Source organism: Geotrypetes seraphini, chromosome 4, assembly GCF_902459505.1.
Source record: "Geotrypetes seraphini chromosome 4, aGeoSer1.1, whole genome shotgun sequence".
Lineage (NCBI taxonomy): Eukaryota > Metazoa > Chordata > Amphibia > Gymnophiona > Dermophiidae > Geotrypetes > Geotrypetes seraphini.
In genome coordinates, this window is record NC_047087.1 from 279,943,082 (window position 1) to 279,950,334 (window position 7,253).

Here is a 7,253-nt window from a genome sequence, read left to right on the forward strand (position 1 = left end):
CTTCCCTATGGCCGATGGAATCTTTCAAAAGGACAATGCAACATATCATACCGCCAGAATTGTTTATGAGTGGTTGGCAGAATTCAACCAAGTCTTCCAGCTACTTCCCTGGCCTCTGAATTCCCCAGACCTTAACCCAATCAAGCACATTTGGGACTACCTCGATTGACATGTTCGATGACTGGATCCACCACCATGCACATGTCAGTAACTGTCAGACGCACTGCAGTCTGCATGGTTTCAGATACCTCTAGCAACCGCCCAGCATCTTATTGAGTCACGCCCATCGTCTGGCTGCCGACTTGCTGACAGAGGCGTTTATTCTGGGTATTAGCAGATGGTCATGATAACGTAACTTGACTGTGTATTTTCTTGTTGTATCTAAACTATGTAAACCACTTTGATTGCAGCCACGCAGAAAGAGTGGTATATCAAGTCTCAGCTCCGTAACTTCCCAATGTTCAATGCTAAGAATGTGCATATACATTTCGCGACCTTAGAATTACAGGGTTCTAAGTGACAATTTTCAGTATTTTTAACTCCGATGACTTCTGGGTTCTATCTGACATGTAGATGTTACAACACTCACGAGGATTTATTGCAACTTAACCGTTCCTTCATTTCATAAGAAATCACATGGTTCTATGTACAGAAATTAGTCTATGCATGGGATTACAAGGTTCTAACTGCGAGCCAACAGTTAGAACCATGTAATTCTAAGGTCGCGATTTGCATTCTATTAGTTTTGAGCATTGAGAAGTTTTTAGCCTGCACTGCTCCCACAGTATTTTCCAGCACCTGTGTTTGGTTTTGAGCATCAGTCTGATAGTGAAGTGCCCCAGAGATCTGAACTGCAATCAGTACTTTTTAACATATTTATAAATGACACCAAAACTGTTCTAGAGAAGGAAGCAATGATTTTGTGCCATTTATAAATTTATAAATGGCACAAAATCATTGAAAGGGGCTGTTTAGCAGGTGCTGACAATCGGGTGCATGAACAATTCCATTGATGTGCAGTTAACTTCCTAAAGATATAAGGGCTTTAGATTATTTATTTAGCTTTTAAATAAAGGATCAAAACTGTATTTTTCAAAGCAGCTTTTAACCTATTTGACTATTCTTTGACTAGCCTTATGATTAGTTCCAGTCCTATTGTTGTATTTTCTGTAACTTGATGTTCTCCGAGGATAAGCAAGCCTTATATTCTCACTTGAGAGTGACATTACACACGGAACCCAGCACGAATAGTCAAAAAGTGTACTGTCACTTTAAGACTGCCCATACCACGTGTGTGCTAGTGCGTTCCCACCCATTGTCAGCTCGCAAGCCCTGCCGTTCTTAGTTTTCCGTGGAGTCGAGCAGCTGTGTCTCAGCCATCATGCTGTGGCTTTCCTCAGGGCATGCTGTGAGGTCTGCAGTTGTAACCAACTGACTTTCCCACCAAAATTCAAACTGGTGACCAATGGACTTTCCTGCCTCATTCACCTAAAGTCCCAACCAATTGAGTTTGAGGACCTACTATATAAAGACAAACTGCAGACCTCACTGCAAACCCTAAAGAAAGTCACAGCATGATGGCTGAAACATTGGTTCTACCTGACAAGGCGCAGTGAGACTCGGAAACCTGCAACAAAACAGAGTTAGTTGGTGTTTGCCCATTCCTGAGTTGCAGCTAAAGAGGCAATCAGTTTACCAGGCCTCCATGGAAGACATCACCCTTCTGTGAGAATATGCTGCCTGGAATAATTAATACAACAATATAAAACAAAATAAAACCAATATCAAAACTAATTATAACTACTACCTGATCCAAAACATGTTTGTCCAAATTCCACTTGAAGCCCACTTGAAATTCACACAAAGGGGGTACTCTTTTGTTGTGATCATCATTGGCCCGATGAGGTACCTAAAAATGTGCACGCAAATTTTAATTAATGCCAATAGCATCAGTAACTGAGTATTAGTGCCCACTAATTGGCTCATTTATCAATTACATTGTACACACAAATTGAATGTGAACATAAAGTGTATGCACACACTTTTGAGCGCCATATATAGAATTAGGGCATTTATGTGTGTACACGGTTGTGCAATTTTGCAAAAGTTGTTTTCTGCATGTAAAGTAAGCTTTAGGTAAGGAAAAATGCATAATAAAAATTACACCCTTAAAAGGGAGATTAAAGCAGCCAAAATGCACCTCTTTTAAGCCTATTTTAGTAGGCACCTATTTTTCTTTATAAAATACTAGCACAACTGGTTGAAAACATGCCTTAATTGAAGATGTAATCCCTACAGCTGGTGTAAATGAGGGCATCTCTTCAGATCAGTCTGGTCTCTAAGGGGCTGATTCTATAAACAGCACCTAATTTGGCTGGCTCCTAAAAAAAATGGCTTTAGGTGCTCTTTAGAGAATCGTGGCTAGCGGCACCTTTGTAAAAACTTAGGCATTTGAAATGTAGGCGAGGGTTTTAAAATTCTACATTTCAGGCACCTAAGTTTTTGGAGAATCATGCTTAGCGGTGCCTAAGTCACACTCCGCCCATAGAAATGCCCACTGAGGCGCTAGGAACTACTAAGCACCATGCAATATAGAATTGGATAGGTGCCTAACATCCAATTACATTGAGCCTATTAAGGGTATTTTACCAATTAAGTTAGGCGCCCTTTAGAGAATCTGGCCCTAAATGCTCACTGCTTTCCTAGATGATATCAGAGAAAGGCAGGGATAGAGCTATTCCAGGTCCAGACACTCATGCTGTTGACATTGACTGAAGGATAAGGCTTAACTGAAAACCGTGCAGATGGCAATCCACTACTGAGAAGCAGGTAGACTTTATGTTAAAACCTTCTCTTTCTTCCTCCGGCGTCAGTCTGTTCTCTAAATGCTTACCACTCTCCTAGATGACATCAGAGAATGCAGGACTCAAGCTGTTCCGGTTCCAGGCACACTGCTGACACAGAATGAAGGGTAATGCATCTCTGAGAAGCAGGGAGGCTGGATGTTAGAACCTTCTCTTCCTTCCTCCAGTGTTAGCCTGGTCTCTAAATGTTCATATTAAATTCCCAATTAACCCTACCATAAAAAATCCTAGGAGTCACCCTAAATCAGTAACTGACATTCGAAGCCCATACCAAAATCCTAATCAAAAAATGCTTCCATTTATTATGGAAACTACGCACACTAAACCATACAGTGGTGCCTCACACAACGAACTTAATTGGTTCCAGGAGCAAGTTTGTTATGCGAAAAGTTCGTTATGTGAAACGCGTTTTCCCATAACAATACATGTTAAAAAAAATAATTCATTCTGCAGCATAAAATATGCTAAGATGACATAAAAAAAGATAAATTTTTTGTTATTATGTTTATTTAGATACATCTAAAAACATAATTGTTTTTTAAAACAACACACATTTTTAAAATTTAAAGACAGACTAAGTAGAGTCTACCGAATCTTGCACATCTTCATCCATTTTCTGCTTTTTGGCCGATGGTTTCATGAAAAACCTGTCCAAAGTCGTTTGTTTTTCTCTTTTCTCCAACATCTGCCGGAAATAACGGACAAGAGTATCGGAGTAAAGATCGTTGATCCTGTTTGCTTCAGCTGAATCAGGATAGTGGGCATTGGTAAACTCCTGAACTGCTTTCCATTTGACCAGGATGTTCTTGATGTCAGCAGTTGGGATTGGTTTATTGTTTGATTGTTGCTCCTCGTCATCAGATGACGCTTCCCTTTGAGCATTGTCCTGTTGCTGGACCAGAAGTGCTTGGAGCTCTTCAGTTGTCAGCTCTTCTTCGTGTTCCTCAATAAGCTCCTCTACATCCTCTTCCTCTACCTCTAATTCCAACCTTTGGGCCACTGTGATGATGTCCTTCACCACTTCTGTGTCATCAACTACTGCTTCTTCCTGGGTCCACGAAGGCACAAGCATCTTCCAAGCAGAAATTAGGGTCCTTTGTGACACTTCTTCCCAGGCCTTCTGTATAAGTCGTATTGCCATAAGGACATCAAATTTCTCCTTCCAAAACTTTCGGACAGTCATATTGTCTCCACCAAACTCGCATTCTTCAAACACCTTATTAAAGAGGGCTCTAGTGTAGAGTTTTTTAAAGTTCGCAATAACTTGCTGATCCATTGGCTGAATAATGGATGTGGTGTTTGGTGGCAAATACTGCACCTTGATAAAAGGATAATTTTCCTGCAATATTTCCTCTAGGTCTTTTGGGTGAGCAGGGGCATTGTCAAGTATCAGAAGGGCTTTGAGCGGCAGTTCTTTTTCCAGCAAGAATTTCTTCACGGCAGGAGCAAAGGTTTCCAGAATCCATTCGTTGAAGATAACTTGGTCACCCATGCTTTTTGATTGGACTTCCAATGGACGGGCAGTTTGGACTTAATAACGTTATTTTTCTTGAAAATTCTTGGATTTTCAGAGTGATAAACCAATAGAGGTTTGATCTTGAGGTCTCCGCTAGCATTAGACGAAAACATAAGGGTAAGTCTGTCCTTCATGGCTTTGTGTCCTGGCAATTTCTTCTCCTCTTTTGTAATGAAGGTTCTGCTCGGCATTCTTTTCCAGAAAAGACCTGTTTCATCGGCATTGAACACTTGTTGTGGGCAGTATCCTTCATCCTTCATACATTTTTGAAAGTTAATAGAGAACTTTTCTGCTTCTTTCTTGTCAGCACTGCCAGCCTCACCATGCATAGTAACGCTGTGGATTCCACACCTTTTCTTAAATCTAAAAAACCACCCCCTGCTGGCTTTGAATTCTTCTTCATTAGCTTGATTGCTGCTACTTCCAGGGACGTTTTTCTTTAGATCGTCATAAATTCTCTTGGCTTTGTGACAGATAATATCTTGGGTTGTTACGTCACCTTTCACCTGCCTGTCCTTAATCCAAATTGCTAATAGCCTCTCCATTTCCTCGTGGATTGAAGACCTATGTTTTTCATGAAATAGTTTTGATACTCCTTTGGCTACTTTGGCTGATTTTATTGCATCCTTATTTGTCAAAATGGTGAAAATGGTGGTTTTGCTGAGGCCAAACTCTTTGACGAGGTCACACTGTTTTACCCCACATTCACTCCTTCTAATTATTTCCCGTTTAATTTCAACAGAAATCACCTTCCTGCTTTTTTTAGAAGCCATGATATACTGTTTAAACAATAATTTTACAGTGAGAGAGTGCAGAGTCTCAGCGGCAAAAACTGGGACTTAACTGTTCATTTATTTTTTTTTTCTAGCATCGGGGAAGCGGCGAGAGTAGCTCCGCCCCCCCCAACGCATCAGCAGTAGGCGCCGGGCCCCTGCGAGCCGACGGTCCGCCACTGCACAGGGAGCCAGGCGGAGAGAGGGCAGTTAAGCGCGGTGCCTGCGCGGAAGGATGCAGCTCGGGCGACTTCGTTGTGTGAAACGAAGTTCGTTGTGGGAAGCAAGACCTGAAGTTCGTTGTGCGCAGCGTTCGCTGTGCGAGGCGTCCGTTATGCGAGGCACCACTGTACTTCGATTTCACATCATTCAGACTGTTGGTCCAGTCTCTAGTCCTGAGCTCACTGGACTACTGCAACATAATCTACCTAGGATCTCACAAAAAAAACATCAAGAAACTGAGACTCATTCAGAACACAGCCATCCGACTAATCTTTGGCTTGAAAAAATCTGACCACATCATCCAATACTACAAGAAACTTCACTAGCTACCTATCAAGGCCAAAATAATCTTCAAATTTGGTTGCCTTTGCTTCAAGACCCTCCTCGGCATCGCACCCACCTATCTTTAAGTGGTTCAGCTTATGCAGTTAAGGGCTGAATATTGCACTTAACCACATAAGTTTTAGCAGCCAACATATAACCAGATTTTCAGTGCCAGAACCCGGACATGGCCTAGCATTGAACATCTGAGCATATAGCTGGCGGCAGACAAAAACGCTGACTGCCTCTGACTGAATATCTATCCATCTATCTATCTATATAATATATGTGTGTGTTTGTATGACATTCTAAGCCCTCTAAAACTCCTCATACATGGACCTCCAACCCTTCACTGTAGTTCCTTTCTATCTCATCTCCTTTAATCTTCTACCTTCCATTGTAGTTCCTTTCTATCCCATCTCCTGTAAACCATGCTGAGCTCTACGATTGTGGAGGTGATGCGGTATACAAGATTTAGTTTAGTTTAGTTTAGTATGCATTTAACATGTATATCTATAACTGTTTATTGCCTGTGTCTGCATTATATTTGTACATAAGCTTGGATGAATTTCCTCAAAAAGACAGTAAATAAGTCCTGATAAATAAATAAATAAATAAACAAACAATATCTATCTATCTAAAAAAATTTTTTAGCAACTCCCAACAATAAGATTACATGTGAATGGGTTGGACTTTAAAATAGAACAATCCATAAAAATATTGGGTGTGACTCTGGATAAATATCTCACATTGGAACAACATACGGATTTATTGTTTAAGAAATGTATCTCTGTGCTTTGGAAGCTTCGTACCATTAAGAAGTATTTCGACGAAACTTCTTTTCGTTTATTGGTACAGTCTTCTATCTTAAGTATTCTCGATTACTGTAACATTATATACCTAGGTGCTTACAAGAAAATTTTTTAAAAATTGAGAGTGATTCAGAATACTGCCGTTCGCCTCATTTTTGGTTTTAAAAAAAATGGGAGCATATCACTCCTTTTTATTTGAAACTCCATTGGTTGCTGATAGAGTCGAGAATTCTATTCAAATTTTCTTGTATTTGTTAAAAATCAGTTTCGGGTTTGTTACCAGGTTTTCTTGTGTCTCATTTTTCTTTGAGTCACACCAAAAAGACCACACGTAGAGTGCACTTGTTTTCATATCCCTCCATAAAATCCTGTCGTTATAAGAAGTTCCTTGAGAGAACCCTCTCATTTCAAGCCGCTAAATTGAATGTATGGCTTGGAAAAATTATGTTAGAGGTCTCTTTCTATCTTGATTTTAGAAAATTGTTAAAGACTCAACTCCTTGATAGGCCGGTATCTTGATGCATTCTGTTTCATTTTTTCAATCAAGTTCCTTATATTCAACTTGATATATTTTATCTGTTCTATGTATTACTTCTTTCCCTGCCATGCCGGTATTTTCTGCATTATATTGTAAATGCTTTCTGCCTTTATCTGTTTTTAAGTCCATTATTCTAATTTGTATTTTATCTGTATCTCATGTATTAGCTCACCTTGTTGTGAACCGCCTAGAACTTTTTCGGTATGG

General features: G+C 40.1%; 1 pseudogene; it reads right to left on the reverse strand.

Annotated features, from left to right (window-relative positions):
- Positions 1-3,438: 3,438 nt before the first annotated feature.
- LOC117359636 lies at positions 3,439-4,995 on the reverse strand (annotated as a pseudogene).
- Between the last annotated feature and the right edge of the window lie 2,258 nt (positions 4,996-7,253).